Raw genomic sequence first — 17,094 nt, forward strand, 5'->3', positions numbered from 1 at the left:
CGCTAATCAGTTGATCTGGAGATGGGGCCATCTATTCAGAGGAGTTCTTCAGAGGGAAAGAGGGAGGCAGAGAGAGCAATGACCTGGGAAAACAGCTTGACCTGCTGTTTCTGGCTTTGAAGAGGGAGGGAGTGGCCACATGCCAGAGAATAAGGGCAGCCTCCAGGAGCCAGAAAAGACAAGGAAAAGGAGCTGTTTTTAGAGCCTGCAAAGGATGCAGAGGGCTGTATTTCAGCCCAGTGAGACCTATACTGGACCTCTGACGCACAGAACTGTAAGAGAATCAATTCGTGCTGCTTTAAGCAACCACATTCATGCTTTAAAAAAAAAAATGGCAACAGCAGGAGTAGTAGAGAGGCTGAGAGGGGTTTAACTGTCCTTGAGTGACAGATTTCCCCTACTGAGATCCACTCTCCTGTACCTCTTGCCGCTAATCATATTTAATACCAAAGATTTGTTCTTAAACAGAAATGATTGTCTAAGGGACATCCAGTAACGTGCAGAATCTCTGAGAGGGCCGTAGACCAGGCTTTGGAACACAGCCAAGAATGATGCCCAGCCGTGCTATGGGGCTGCTGTTCTAAAACATTTTTAAACGTCTATTTATTGGCTTTGAAAATAGCAGGAAAAGAAAAACAGCAATAATGTGTGCTTCATAGGACAGTCACCACTGGGAGCCACCAGGGCTCAGTCCTGCTGAGGACTATCTGGGAAAGGGTACAAGCTTCCCAGCGGTCTCATCAGAGGAGGGGGAGACTGGGGCTCGTTTCCACCACCTCCTTCCCCCATCAGTTGACCATGAGGGAGTCAAGTGCCTTAGTATGCAGGCTGTACCTCAGCACGAGTATTTTTTAAAGATTTTATTTATTTTTTGAAAGAGAGGAGGGGAGGGAAAAAGAGAGAGAGAGAGAGAAACATTAGTGTGTGGTTGCCTCTCACACATCCCCTATTGGGGACCTGGCTGGCAACCCAGCATATGCCCTGACTGGGAATCGAACTAGTGACCCTTTGCTTTGCAGTCTGGCGCTCAATCCACTGAGCCACACCTGCCAGGGCTAGCACCAGTATTAGCAAACTCCTTTGTGCCAGAGAAAGTCCTCCGACAGGGAAGCAGAGAGATACGTCACTTGAGGTGTAAATTCTTCAGTGTGGCAGAACCTGTGACCCACAGCTGTGGGCCAACTCCAACATGGGTTGAGGGGATATGGCTTAGGTCATCAACAGTATCTGCTGCAACCCTTCTGAAGAGTGACTGCTAAGATGTTGCCACCACTTTCCGTCTCTCTCCACACACCCACGTACACAGCAAACACAGCATTTCTCGTGCGCAGGGCACTGTGCATCTATCAAGTCCTTGAGTCTCCATAATGACCCACTGGGTGTGTTTCAAATAGCTGTGGTGCTTGTGGTACTTTTATTTTATTGAAATGATTCCAGAGTGTGTTGGAATGGTTCAATTTTAAAATCTCATTACACCAAAAAGTAAAAAATAAAAATAAAATAAAGTATCATTACACCAGAAATAACATCTTTTATGATTATTTGAACTTACGGTGAAAATTTTAGATGCTGACTTTAAAATGCACATGGGTTCATTTCGCTTAGCATAATGTTCTCCAGATGCATCTGTACTGTCTGTCACAAAGGGTAAAGTTTTCATCTTTTTTATAGCTGAGTAGTATTCCCTTGTGTAAATGACTCACATGAAATAAGCCAGTCAGAGAAAGACAAATACCATGGGACTTCACTCATATGTGGAATCTAATGAGCAAACAGAACTAACATGCAAAATAGATACAGATTCTCATAGAGGGAGAGTAGGATGACAGCTAAGGTGGGGAGGTGAGAGGGTGGGGGGACTGAGCAAAAAGGAAACAGGACTCATGGACCTGGACAACAGGGTGGTGATTGCTGAGGGGAGAGGGTGTAAGAGGACTAAATGGTAATAGAAAAAAATACAATAAAAAATTTAAAATAAAATAAAAATTAAAATATATATGGGGGTGGATAGCTTTGCAAAGCTCTTTCTGCAGGTAAGTAGCCAGAGTTTGTGAACGACCCTCTAGACTTTTGCAGGTGAGTCTTCCTGGGGGCTGTGCTCAAGGTCACTGAAGAGGTTGGTGAGGATGGGGTGGGCAGGCTGCAGGAGTGTGTGGTGAAGCAGCCAGAAGAGCTCCCGTCAAGTCGTCCTGAAAGAATCCTTCGAAATAACTTAAAGGGAAATCAAAAGGAGAGACTTTAAACAGAAAGTGAGTTCAGCTCACTGAAGGTCCGGATGGATGAGCACTGGATCCCCAGGCTGTGCTCCCAGCCTCCTGGTTCGTCCCTCCCACAGATGCCATCCCAACCTGTCATCTCCCCTTTCATATCAATTTGATTTTCGGATGGTTGTCTCCTCCTTAATGTCAAACTCTAGGTGTTAAACTTACTCTATGATCTATATAGCAATGTGAAAAAAAGAGATTTGCTCTACTTACCAGGAATGCATGAAGAAAGCAAACACTTTTTTTTCCTCCTAGGGAACCAAACGAATGTCATAGCAGCAGCTTCATGGTGCGTTGAGGACACAAAATGAGCTGGGACGTGGATCTAAGATTGTGCTGACAGACTAGTGCAAAGGTAAGGCCGCAAACAGTGGTGACAGGAAGCCTACCATATGTGGAAAAGACATGCCTTAGATGTCATTTACCCAAACTGATTTTTACACCCATTCAAATTCGTTAGCTGTAACCCCACCTTTCACCTTTCAGAAATCAACATTCTTTAACTTACAAAGATAAGCAGGTTGGTTCTGTGGTCTCTCTTGAATCTATTTTCTCCAAGGGTGAAACAGAAAGCTTAGAAATGTTGCAAAAGTGCCTCTTACATGTGGTACAATATTCACTTCAGTTCTCTTATTTGGCTATTGTTTTCTTCCAAATGTCCTTGCTTGGCGTGGTAGAAAAAACCTTAATAACGTTTCTCGCTCTGATTCCTTTCTCAGACCTGGTAACAGAGGGGTAAGAGCTTGAGCTTTGAAGCCAGATGGGCATGAGGTTATGGCATCATCAGTTACTAGTTGTGGAGCTCGGCTAGTGTAGGGTCGAGGTGCTGTCCCGTCCTCACAGGGCTGCTGTGAGGAATCAAAACAGCCAGGTGTGCAGAGAGCACAAAGCTCTGGTCCCAGTAAGTGGTGGCCAGTATGACCTTTGTGATCTATAATGTGGTTTCGGAATAGACTGGCTGCAGGCAAAAATCTTATGCAAAAGACTGATACGAATCTTTTGGCTGTTTTTTTTTTCAGTTGCAAAATAAAAAATTGATATTCTGGTTTCAAACCACTACTAGTAGATTTGGCTACTAAAATCATTTATTTATTTATTTATTTTTAAGATTTAAAAAATTATCTTTAGAGGGGAAGGGAAGGAGACAGTGAGAGAAATATCAATGTATGGTTGTCTCTCATGCGTCCCCCCCTGGGAACTGGCCTGCAGCCCAGGCATGTGCCCTGACTTGGAATTGAACCACGATCCCTTGGTTTACAGGCTCACATTCAATCCACTGGGCTACACCAGCCGGGGCTGAAATAATGTAATCAGTTTGATTAACTCTGTAGATAATAAAACATTTACAAACAGCATCTCATTTAATTCTCATGAAAACCTATGAGTCAACAAAAACAAATAGTATTGTACTTCTTCCCACTTAGGGAAGTGAAAATTAACATTAAGGGATATTAAATAACTCTCACTTTTGTTCTCGATTTTCCTCTCTAGGAATGCCCTTAATCCTTTTGCTAAGTACTAAAATGGCACACCTTCATCAGGGCCCATTGTAAACTTTCCTCTGCTCTTTTCAAAGGAAAGGAACTCATTCTTTGAAAACCGTCTACAGCACTTGAATTGTGAACCATGTAATTTAGCACGTTATTACTCTTTCATTTCTTTCCAGTACTGTGTGTGTGTGTGTGTTGTATGTGTGCCTATAAGACATATAAAACACATACATGTAATTTAACTCTGCCCAGCAAGACAAGAAACCCCTCAAACCCAGGGACTGTGCAACTTAAGCAGATTTTGGGTTTTCCTACCCAGCTCCTGTCTCCTTCACAGCCCCAACCCCGAACTGGACTCAGAGCAAGTGCCTGGTATAGACTTGACTGATTCATAGGAAGTTTATCTGAAATGATGGCCTAGGAAGCCCACTGCAGGATAAAAATGGAGACTCACTCCTTAGGGACTATCATCTAAGAAGCAGAACAGAAGCACTGCTGGAGACAGAAATGCAAAAAGCAACCCTGAGCAGGAAGCACATCACTTACATGCAGCTACTAGCACTGGTTCTGGCAAATCCCCGTCTTGCCCCTGTAAGTGTGTGTGACCAGGACATGGCTTTTAAAAAAAACGTTTATTTAAGCTTTATCGTATTTTCTTCCATGGCCATGTAGTCCCCTTTCACCCTCCTCCCAACCAGGTCATGCCGTCGGTCACAGTATCCCCCAGTCACCTCACCGTGGCCCTGTGTAGGTGGGGACGTCCTTCTGTGGCTTTATGACACTCTGTTCTCCCTTCTGCAGTGGCGAGAATTAATTCATTGTCTAGACAATTAAACAAATCTTAAGTGAAGGAAGCTAAATATCAACTGATATTTTTGGAGGAGCTCTTAAATTAGGACAGCTGGGTTTAATGGAAAAATGAGTGTTTCACACCGAGTATCAATTGCATATTGCTGCATACTAAGAATCAGCCTAGACAGAATTTTCCCTTTTATCACAGTTTATATGATTTATAATACAATCAAATAGACATTCCTTAACAGTTCCAAATGGCAAGGTATCACTGGGTTTCTTTTATAACACAAAATTCCAGACATTTCCCAACAATTCCAGTCACCAGGATTCCTACCTCCCGGACTATTGTTTCTCACACAGTGAAGAAGACCCGCTCCTGATGACTGTCAAGTTCTGGTATGGTCATGGCTGTCGGGTGGATACATCTCAGGCCTTGAGGTGCATAGGAATCGATCAGGAATCTGGTTAAAAGGTCAGGTTCTGTTTCATGCATCTGGTGTGGGACCCATGAGTCTGCATTCTAACGCAGAAGTGGTACTGGTATGCCTGATCTATAGACTATGCTTCAGGTAACAATGTATTGGAGTTGGGGCTCAGTGGAATGACAGGTATCCTGAAGATTGACCAAAAATTCTTTCTTTAAGACTTCATTTATTTATTTTTAGAGGGGGAAGGGAGGGAGAAAGAGAGGGAGAGAAACATCAATGTGTGGTTGCCTCTCACATGCCATACTGGGGGCCTGGCCAGCAACCCAGGCATGTGCCCTGACTGGGAATCGAACCGCGAGACCTTTTGGTTTGTAGTCTGGTGCTCAATCCACTGAGGTACACCAGGCAGGAGGCCAGAGATTCTTGTGTGAAAGCAGATGTGGGGGTCAGTAAAGTCTTTTTTGAAATTTTTTATTGATTATGCTATTATAGTTGTCTCAGGTTTATCCCCTTTGCCCTCCTCCACGTGGTACCCCCCTTCCCTCCAGCAATCCACTCCCTTAGTTCATGTCCATGGGTCATGCATGTAAGTTCTTTGGCTTCTCCATTTCCTATACACTCCTTGATATCTCCCTGTCTATTTTGTACCTACCAATTTCTACTTCTTAATCCTTGCACCTTTTCCCCCATTTCCCTCCTCCCTGCTCCCAGCTGATAACCCTCCAAATGATCTCTGTATCCCATGATTCTGTTCCTGTTCTGCTTGTTTGCTTAGTTTGTTTTTTAGATTCAATTTTTGATAGGTATGAATTTGTTACCATTTTAATGTTCATAGTTTTGATCTTCTTTTTCTTATTTAGTTCCCTTTAACACCTCATATAGTAACGGTTTGGTGATGGTGAACATTTTTCACTTTACCTTCCCTTGGAAGCACTTTATCTGCCCTTCCATTCTAAATGACAGCTTTGCTGGATAGAGTCATCTTGGATGTAGGTCCTTGCTTTTCAACATTTTGAGTCCCTCCTAGTCTGCTAAGTTTCTTTTGAGAAATCAGCTGACAGTCGTATGGGAACTCCTTTGTAGGTAACTCTCTGCTTTTCTCTTGCTCTTTTTAAGATTATCTCTTTATCTTTAAACTTTGGCATTTTAATTATAATGTGTCTTAGTGTATCCCTCTTTGGGTCCAACTTATTTGGGACTCCGTGCTTCCTAGGCTTGTATGTTTATTTCCTTAACCAAATAAGGGAAGTTTTCCTGCATGATTTTTTCAAATAAGTTTTCTATTTCTTGCTCTTCCTCTTCTCCTTCTGGCACCCTTTTGATTTGGATGTTGGTACATTTGGAGATGTCCCAGAGGCTCCTTATTCTAACCTTATTTGTTTTAATTCTTTTTTCTTTTTGCTCTTCTGATTGAATGCTTTTTTTCTTCCTTATGTTCTAAATCGTTGATTTGATTCTTGGCTTCATCCCATCCACTGTTGTTTCCCTGTAGATTTTTCTTTATCTCATTTAATGCAACCTTCATTTCTGCCTGCAACTTTTTTATGCTGTTGCAGTACCCAATGATTTCTTTGAGCATCCTGATAACCAGTGTTTAGAACTCTGCATCTGATAGGTTGTTTATCTTCATTTCATTTAGTTCTTTCCCTGGAGTTTTGTTCTGTTCTTTCATTTGGGCCATATTTCTTTGTCTCCTCATCTTGGCAGCCTCCCTGTGTTTATTTCTGTATATTAGAAAGAGCTTCTTTGACTCCCTGTCTTAGTAACACGGCCTACAGTAGAAAAGGCAACTGTAAATTTTGTGAGGTAGAGCCTTAGATAATCACCAGGGTGAAGCAACCAGTTGTACCGCTTTGTAGCTCTGTGTAGGGGAGGACTCAGAGAGGGGACAGTGCTGCTGCCTGGCCTCTGGAGACTGCACTGGAGGAAGTTGTCTCCTGGCACTCACCCTCTTGCCAGTCACTTCATTTTCTCCCCTTCTCTCCATATGCCACTTGTGCCCTCAGCTGTTGTCCTGGTGCTGAATCCCAGAGGATATGGGTCTGTGTGAGTCCTAAGTCCATTGTGGGCCCTTTAACTGAAGTCTCTTGAGAATCCCACAGTGTCTTCCACCACTACAACCCTCACTGGTTTTTACAGCCAGGAGTTACGGAAACTTACCTTCTTGGCACTGAAACCCTTGGCTGGGTCGTCTGGTCTGGGGCTGGGATCACTTGCTTCTGAAATATCTTCCCAATTTTTATCCACCACACGTGAATGTAGGACCACCCATTCTGCCACCTCTCCGTGCCTCTCCGCATCTCCGCCTCTCCTACCTGTCTGGATGAATGTGGCATCTTTAAATATTTGCTTGTTGGACTTCCATACAGCTTGATTTTCTGACAAATCTAGGTGATATTTGTTTTGTAGTCTAGTTGTAACTTTTCCTGTAGTTGTGCATGGAAGCAAAGTGTGTTCACCTATGCCTCTATCTTCCAGAAAAGTCTTTAAATCCTAGGTGTCCCACTTTAAAGGCAGGATAAACTGGGGAAGACTTGAGTTTTTGAGGGGAAAAATGGGTAGCAGATCTTCCTCCTCCTCTTCCTCCTCTTTCTTCTTGCCTGATAGAGACCAGGAAGTCAATGTGTTGATACTCTTCCTTTCTGTCATCAGTCTTATCTCTGTGTCTAACTAGCTGTGTGACCTTAGGTGAATCAATAGAAATGTTGGAATAACCAATGAATATATACTACACGTGATCTGTATGGTACCTGGTCCTGGTGCACCTCAGTGCCTTTAGCCCCAGCAGTCCTTAAAAACCATGTTATTGAAAAAAAAACATGTTATTGTCGGTCAGAGCTTGTTTGTTGCCTGGAATGCTTTAATGTGGGACCACCATCCTGTCCAAGAACTTGTCATTCATTGTATTATGTAGACACTGATAGAGCGTGTAAGACAAGCTGTGATTGTAGACCTCTGCTATCATTTAGAGTAGGAACTTTAGGTTCAAAGAGGAGGAGCCCCTGAATCTCAGAATTGGAAGGATGGTAGCTTCTTAAGGTGCACTAGGCAATGTCTATTGCCTGGGAGCTCTCCCTGGTGCTGCTTACGGCTTCCCCCAAGTCTGCTTTCCTACATGATGGTCTCTTGAATTCGTTCTCTTTGTCTAAAACATCCATCTAAATTCTTGCTGGTAAATATGCCCTACTTGGACTTTTCTCTTGACTTTATCCTGTATTTATTGCTGGCCAATATCTGGAGCCTTTAGTCTTGCCTGCAAAAAAGTATTGAGCTCTTTAAGCTCTCTTTGTAGGGATGGATTTTTTTAAACCATTAAATTCTATCTATCTATCTATCTATCTATCTATCTATCATCTCTGCTTTAATTTGACATTCTTTCTACCCATATCTTCATAAAAAAATAAGGCAGAGGCACATAGTATTGTCTGCATGTAGTAAGTGTTAATGTACTTTGTAAAATTTGCATAACATTTATGTAAAATAAAATTAACTGTTTAAAAGTGTACAGTTCAGTGGCATTTAGTACAGTCATTGTTGTACAACCACCACCTGTATCTAGTTCCAAAAAAACATTTAATGTGTACCTTTTGAAAGCTGTATGGAAGCAAAGATTACTTGGGTGATTCAGAAGAAATTTTTGTCACTTACTGTATTTACGACACAATTTATTGAGTCTTAAAATTGTAAATCTCTTAACTACATGAATACTTTTCACTTTGTTTTGTATTTGCTTGTGCAGTAATAACAATACAAATAATGATAATATCAGCTATTATTCATGAAATGCCTACTGTATGACAGATACTTCACATATATTTTCCTACTTAAGCTTCAGAGCAACCTAATGAAATAACTATTATTAATAATATTTGACAGAAAAGAACACTGAAGCTCAGAGAATTTAATTAACTGCCCAGAGCCACATAGCTATCAAGTAGCAGAGCTGAGGCTTAATCCAGGGCAGCCTGACTCCAGGTACTTGACCTCTTAATCACAACAAAACAATGCTTCATGTGGACACAGTGTGAGTTACACTAAACTCTCAGCAAGCAAAAAAAAAAAAAAAGGGTATATGCAAACTCAAGATTAAATACACAGAAAAAAGAATGAAAATTAGCTAACAAAACACCAGAAATCTTCACCAAACTGTTCAAAATTAAGGAGTTCTTGTTGAAACTTTTTCATATAACATAAGGAATTTATATTTAACTGTCTGTCAAGATTTTAAAATCCCTACTTACAACTAATATCTCCTTTCTCTTGCATCACAGATTTCTCTCCCTTTGCTGAATCACTAGTAGCAAAAAAGAAACCTGCTCTAATGTCTTCTGTTAAAAAACAAAAACAACATAAAAAAACGAAACAAAACCACCCTTGCTTCTACATCATACCTCTCTGGCTCCCTTCCCATTTTTCTGCTCCTCTTCACTGCGTGGTGTATGGTCCCCGCTTCTTCACTCATCTCCCATCTTTTCCCCAACCTGCTCCAATAGAGGTCATGTCCCCATGACTCCCCTGAAAGAGACGTTTAAAGGTCACTAATGACCTCCAGTTGCCAAATCCATTACTTACTTTTTAGGCCTTAACTTCTGAAACTTTTCAGCAGCCTTGGACTCAGCTGGCCATTGGGTCAACACTTTCTTTCAAAGTACCCTTCCACCTTCTAACTGTTGTCACCCTCTCCTCACTCCCTTTCAACCACACAGGGTCCTCCCTCTCAGTCTCCTTCCCTGGTTCTTGGTTCCGATTCCAGGCATCTGGGTCCTCCCTTTCTGCCCAAGGCTTGGTTCTGGGACCCATGCTATTCCACAGCTGCCTATCTTCCCTAGGTGATCTCATCTAGTCCCATGGCTTTAAGTGTTCCTCCTATAAGCTAATGCCAATCAAATGACATCTGTTCAGACCCTCCCTTAAACTTTATGTGCGTAGTTTCAGCAGCCACCTTGATATTTCTTCTTAGAGATTTAACAGGCATTTTATACTTCCCATGTCCAAAATTGAGTTCTTGATTCGTGCTCCTAAACTTGCTCTTTCCACAGAGTTCTCCATCTCATAAATGGCTTCATAATTTACCCAGGTGCTCAGATTAAAATAACAATAATGGCAACCACCACCTTGATTTCTCTTTTCTCCATCCCCAACTAACTCCTGACAAGTTGGCTTAAATCTACCTTTACATTATATCCAAAATTAGTCGACGTCTATCTATCCCCACCCCACCATAACCGTTGTAATCCAAGCCATTCTCTGTACTCCCTACTACAGTAGCCTTAAATCTAGTTTGTCTGCTTTTTCTTATGCCCTCCTGTAACTTATTCTGAAAACAGTCACCAGAGCACATCAGATCAGGTTATTCCCCTGCTTAAAACTCTCCTTTGGTTCTCATTTCAGATAAAACCAAGATGATTACTATGTCTTTCAAGCTTCTACATACACTGCCCTCTACATTCATGTAGTTCCCCTCTCTCTCTCCCTTTCATTCTATAAATTTTACTTATTTACTTATTTTTAGAGAGAGGGGAAAGGAGGGAGAAAGAGAGGGAGAGAAACATCAATATGATAGAGAAAGGTCGAGAAATATCGATCTATTACCACTCATGCATGTCCTGACTGGGGGCCAAACCCAAAACTCAGGCGCATGTGCCCTGGACAGAAATTGAACCAGTGACCTTTCGCTTTTCAGGGTGATGCCCCACCAACTGAGCCACACTGGTCTGAGCACTCTCCCGCTCATACTAAGCTTTACCACACCAACCTTCTTTTTAATCCCCGTATCTGAGTATGCCAAGCCCCTTCTTTACTGGCTGTTCCTTCTGCCTGTAATTCATTTCTCCTAGATTTGTACGTGGCTGACTTCAGATCATCCAGGAGTCAGTCAAACATCCCCCCCTTCTTTGAGAAGTTCATGCTAACCATCCTTTCTGAACTATCCACCAAGCTCTGTATCAGTCACTATCATATGGTATTTTTTGTTTTCTCCATGATCCTCATTGTATCTAAAATTGCTTTGCTTACTTGTTTATCTTCCCCACTTAAAATATAAGCTCCATGAGGGCATAGACAATATTAACCCTGTACCCCTCATGCCTAAAATAGTGCCTGACACAGTCTAGCTGCTCAACAGGTGGGGGAATTCAGGCTCAAAAAAGAAAAAAAAAAGCCTAAATAACTTGCCCCAAATCATCCTGTTACTAAGACATGAATACAAAATTTGAATCCAAGCCCTAGCTGGTGTAGTTCAGTGGATTGAGCATGGGCCTGCGAATAAAAGGATCGTGGTTTGATTCCCAGTCAGGGCACATACCTGGGTTGCAGGCCAGTTCCCAGCAAGGAATACATTAGAGGCAACCATACATTGATGTTTCTCTCCCTCTCTCCTTCCCCTCTAAAGATAAATAAATAAAATATAAAAAAATAAAAATCATTATTAAAAAATTTTTTGAATCCAACTCTTGATGCTGAATCCTAGGGTCCTTCTATTATATGATAATTCATGTAATACATATGTTATATAAAAAGATCACCTGGCTTTTTGTTATTTATAATTGTGAGATAATAGAAAATATATATTGGTCTCTGTCCTTGGTTCCTGGCATAGAGTTCCTAAAATCTTTGTGATTTCTGAAGCGATAAAAATGCTAGTGGCATCTATTGTTCTAACATATTTGGTCTTTGACCCCAATTCCTGCTACAGGGCTCCTGAAACCCTTGAAATTTCCTGGGCTCTAGGCGTATCTTGGTCTAATGTGGTGGCTCTGGGTGTACTCCAGGATAAGGGCTAGTCACCAGAAAGAACAATCCGTAATTAGAAGCTTGGAATTTTCAACTCCAACCCCCACTCTTTTGAGAAGGGAGGAGGTTTGAAAATAGAGTCAGTGATTGTCTGTGCCTGTGTCGTACAACCCCCATGAAAATCCCCAAAGGATGGGGTTCATGGAGCTTCTGGACTGGGCTCAAGAGGGGCTGCTGGGAGGATGGGGCACCTGGAGAGGTCGCTGAAGCTCCGTGCACCGTCCCACACACCTTGCCCTGCACATCTCTTGCATCTGGGTGTTCACCTGTTTCCTTTAATATATCCTTCTAAAATAAACCAATGAACATAATTAAACTCTTTCATTGAGTTCTGTGAGCTGATCTAGCAAGTTCATCAAACCCAAGCAGGAGGTCACGGGGACCTCTGATTTATATTGGTCAGAAGCACAGGTGACAACCTGTGATTGGCATCTGGAGTGGCGTGGGGCCAGTCTTGTGGGACTGAGTCCCCAACCTATGGGATCTGACACTATCTCCAGGTAGGTAGTATCAGAGTTAAGATAAATTACAGGACACCCAGCTGATGTCATGGAGAACTTGCTTAGTGTCGGGAAAACCCTCCACACGTCAGGTGACTGGAAGTGTCAGCAGTGAGTGTTCAGTGTGAATAAAAAAAGAAAGCCTTACAGGAAAGAAGAACATAGGTGGGAGGGGGAAATGAGTGGTTATTCCTTAGACAATAACACTCATAAAAAACTAACTCAAATGGATTTTTAAAAAAAAATTTTCTTGCTCTAAAACATCATTATAGTTATTATATTAAACACACACATAGCACTTTAAATAAATAGGCTACATATCAGAAAATATTTTTGTATTGATACATTTTACTTCAACTATTCTATTTTGAACAAGCTAAAACAGAAAGAAGAAGCCATATACTGATTTTTTTGTCAGACATTTATTAAAATATATTTGGAACAATTTACTACTCAGCCACTGGTTTTATGTTCCTTTGAACAAAATTAGTTTTTAAATTAGTGTCTTCAGTCCTCTAAAAGGTTTCATAATGCCATTCTCAAGTGGAAGAATTGCCGTTTGCTAACCACACATTTTAAATGTGCCCAAAATAGAAATGCAAAAATCGTGCTCTAGAAAGAAAGGCAGTGATAAGAGTCTTAAATAAATAACCTGAGGATTTTCAAAATAATAGGTACATGTACTTTAAAAGTACACTATGATTTTATTCTCAGAACTCTGGGTTTTTCTGGTAACTTTTTGTATCAAAGAAATACATGTACTTAGTTTATAAAGTCAAATATGCTTACACTGATGTTTCTTGATCTCTCACTGTTGGGCATTATCTATTGTCTTCCCACTGGGGAACATGAGGACTTAGCTTTCTTAGATGCTTCAGTCTGCCTTCTGCCACACACACCTCTTCTCCCCTTGTCTTCTGAATCATATGACATAACAATGTTTGATTAACGTTTACATTATGTCTATTGTTCATAGCTGAGTCGAGTGTGATTGTACAAATTTTTTAATTCTTGGTATTAATAATCACCTCTTTTGGATATTGCTTGGTTTGTTTCATACCACTCCCTGATTCATCTACAAACTTTCCGAATGAACTATAATTCCCCTCACTATGGTCAAACAGGGGCAATCTGACTCCACTCCTCTCTGCTCCCTTTCTCGGGGACATCCTCACTGTGGTGGCCTACCTATTGCTTCAGTCTGCACTGGGTGCTCTCCATGAGGCCTGGGGATATCAGTCTTGGGTTTCCTCTTATCATACTCCTGAGAATGCCCTTTGCTATTACCTTGGAGTGGCTCTTCCACTTTCTGGACCCATGTTTACTTCTTTTGGGTTTACATTCTCAATACAATACCATTATTCTTATTTTCTCCCCTTGGGACAAGGTCAGACTCTTCCTTGGGAAAGGAAATGTCTAACTGATTATGTTAAGGTTTAGGTACTGGGTGTGCTTGGGTTTTAAACTTAAAGTGAATTGGCAATAATTTGGTATTTGTCACTGAGACCTAACCGGGAAAGGTGTTCTGACTTTTAAGCACTGGAATCACCAAGTTGTGTCTCCATGTGTAAAATAAAATTGTTGCGCCAATATTAATTGGTTGCTCACTGATCTGACTGGATTTGGAAGAAAATGCGCCAGGAAAGGCTGAGCCCCAGCTCCTGGTGTAAGAGACCTGAGCAGAGATACTCATCAGGGACCAGGCCACATCTTCTCCTGATGCTCAGGGCAGGGTGGGCAGATGGAAGAAAGACTCTTAGAGGGTAGAACCCAGGTGGCGTGTGGTGAGACGAGGGAAGTGGAAGTCTTCTTTATTCTGGCGATGCTTTGAAATCTGATGGTTCATGACAATAAACCAAACAACTACAAGTGGGGGCCAGATAATTGTCTGGTGCTGGTAGTCACTGATTCCACAGTCATGGCTGGCTACATTCATCCTCAGAGAGGTTCACTGTGAGAGGAGTGACTTCACCTGGCAGTGGGAGGAGGGAGGACGGGCCAGTGATGTCATTGCTACCTACGGCACCGGCACCGCACCGAATGCAGAAGCCTTTCCCTTTTTAAGGGCCAGAGTGTTTACTTAACTGGTTGAGTCACATAGGTGGGGCAGGAAGGATTCAGATAAATGAGGCAGAAGCCAGACTGTGACAATCTCAGTCCTTGTTCTTGAAGAAGAGAGTTCTTATCATTTGTGTTACACGCAGCCAAATGATCCAGGAAATCAGGAAGTATACATATGTTGACTAGGAGATGGTTTTGAAAGAGATGGTTTTGGGGTGTGGCTGATACCAGAAGGGTAGAATTGTTCCAAGACAGGCAACATCAGTAACAGGGTGAGGAATGAGCCAACCAGATGAATTGCCAAGTTCTGTTCCATGAACAAGATAAAATAGTTGAGCCAATACTAATTAGACCTCCATTCTTCTGATTGGGTCTTGGGATAAAGTAATAACATTTTCCCTATATTCAATAATAAATAACACTAAAATAGTAACTAAAATGCTACTCTAAGCCTTTTTACATGAATGGGTGCCTTTGATTTTTGGTGCCTCATTAGCACACAATGAGGTAGACACTACATTATTGCCATTTTTACAGATAAAACTAAGTCAGAGAGAGGTTAAGTGACTTGCCTAAGCACATATCAATAGTTCCCAGCAACTTCACAGCATGGTCCTTCTAAGGAAAAAGAAAAATGTCAAAGTTATTATTCTAAGGGGAAGAGAAAGCTATTTCCTGAGTGTGTAGTGATGATATCCTACTACATGACTATGTGGAGCTCCAGGTTTTGATAGAAAATCCTACAGCCCATTCCCATTGCTTTGGGAAATCTGTTATATGTGCATGAAGATGATTAAAGTGTATCCAAATGTTGGAGAGGAAACAAAAAGAAATACTTGATATTTCTCATTTAAGAGCAACTGCATAATATTAATTTTATTTTAAGTGCAAAATGTGTGTGCCTATTAATGAAGATTTTAAAATATGTATATATCACTCCATATACTTTTTGCTGGCAAGCTAACACTCATAAAGAACTAGCTTCAGTCTCATTATTCAAAGAGATGCTCAAATCCTAAAACAGTTTCGACTCTGTATATTTCAAAATAAAAATTCTTATCTGATTCATTTGGAAGATTACACTAAATCTTTTAAAAAAGATTTTGTCTATTTATTTTTAGAGAGGGAAAGGGAAAAAGAGAGGGTGGGAAACACCAACGGGTGGTTGCCTCTCTCACTCGCTCCCCACTGGGGACATGACCCACAACACAGGCATGTGCCCTGACTGGGAATCGAACCAGTGACCCGTTGCTTTGTGGGCCCGTGCTCAATCCACTGAGCCACATCAGTCAGGGCAAATACCACTTCTGACCTATACAAGCCTGGTTGCTGACCTCATGGATTCCCTGTACATCATACCTTCATGACTAGTGGTTGTCCTGAGACACAGGGAGGACCACAACTCAGCTGTGTAATAAATCACTTCAAAAAATTCTCCTCAGTATCTAGCACAATATACGGCACCGGCTATTCGTGCTTAATGACTGGCTGGTGAATAGTATGACAGCAGGAGGTTTACAGAAATTGCTCTCTGTGATGGAGTTTTTTGTAAACTTTGTGAGTATAAAATACTTCGTGATCAATCATAGCTTTTATTTAGTATTTTATTTTTTATTATCTTTTTCCATTATCATTTGTCCCCCTTATACCCCCACCTCCCCCAATCCCCGCACTGTTGTCCATGTCCGCGAGTGCTTTTTCCTTTTTGCTGGATCCCTCCACCCCCGGACCGCCACCCCCAGAAAATCATAGCTTTTAAATTAAGGTATACAAAAAAATCCATTTCCTGTAATGAGTCATTATCAAGTGATTCCAGAAAAACTGCTCGTTGAAATTTCTTCTACAGCAATACTGTACGAGTTGGAAAACCATAGGCTTAAATCATTGTGTACTAAATTTCATTCCCTCAGATTCAGAACAAATCACCTGGAAAGGGAACAAAAGTCAGAAGCAGGCAGTCAGGGGTCTGATACAAGGCTCGTGTGAAACTTAGGGATTCTTACTGAGGAATTCAGCTTGAAAGCACTACAATTATGTGTCTTCCTGCTCATGAATCTTTTTTTTAAAATTGTGGGTTTTACATATATAAATTGGTATGACTTTTTTGAGAAGGAAATGAAAGCCAACCTCAATAGAAGGGTGCGTATAGGTGACATTGGTCCCTCACCTCCCAGCTCCTTTCCTTCCTTACCCTTGAGAGCTTTGGAGTCTTATGGCAAGTAAAGCATCGAAGTTATGCATTGAAGGCTGGCAGAAGTACCAGGAGGGTGTATACTGTTTTATCAATGTTCTACTCTGAGGAATAGAAGGATCTGATCCACTGTCACCCTCCTAGGAGCCTTGGCATTCTGACAAAAGGAGGGGTGGCAGGGTGCAGCTAGGACCCGGGGAGAGAGTGGTAAGCAGAGAGGGAAAGTGAGACGCAGGGGTCTTCCTTGTGCCCGTCTGAGATGTGCACTCTACGCACTGGAAGGCAACCTGATTGGGGACAGGTGGGACATGTTTGAACGTTTCTTAGGACTTGCTGATGGGCTCTGTGTTTGAACGGGCACTTTACAGCAACACCTGCACACCCTTCCAGACACGGAGGCACGTTACACAGGTTTCAAATCTATTTTCATGTATTTACAGGGAAACAGCGATACTGCTATCACCGTGACATGGGACTCAGTTCAATGTATGTATGTTTGCTGAGTGCACACCATGGGATGGGCCGTGGGAAGCTGAGTGAGAAAAGGAAAGAATAAACAGTCATCGTGCCGAA

Source organism: Sturnira hondurensis, unplaced genomic scaffold (assembly GCF_014824575.4).
Source record: "Sturnira hondurensis isolate 20B ecotype Veracruz unplaced genomic scaffold, ASM1482457v3 Scaffold0008196, whole genome shotgun sequence".
Taxonomy (NCBI): domain Eukaryota; kingdom Metazoa; phylum Chordata; class Mammalia; order Chiroptera; family Phyllostomidae; genus Sturnira; species Sturnira hondurensis.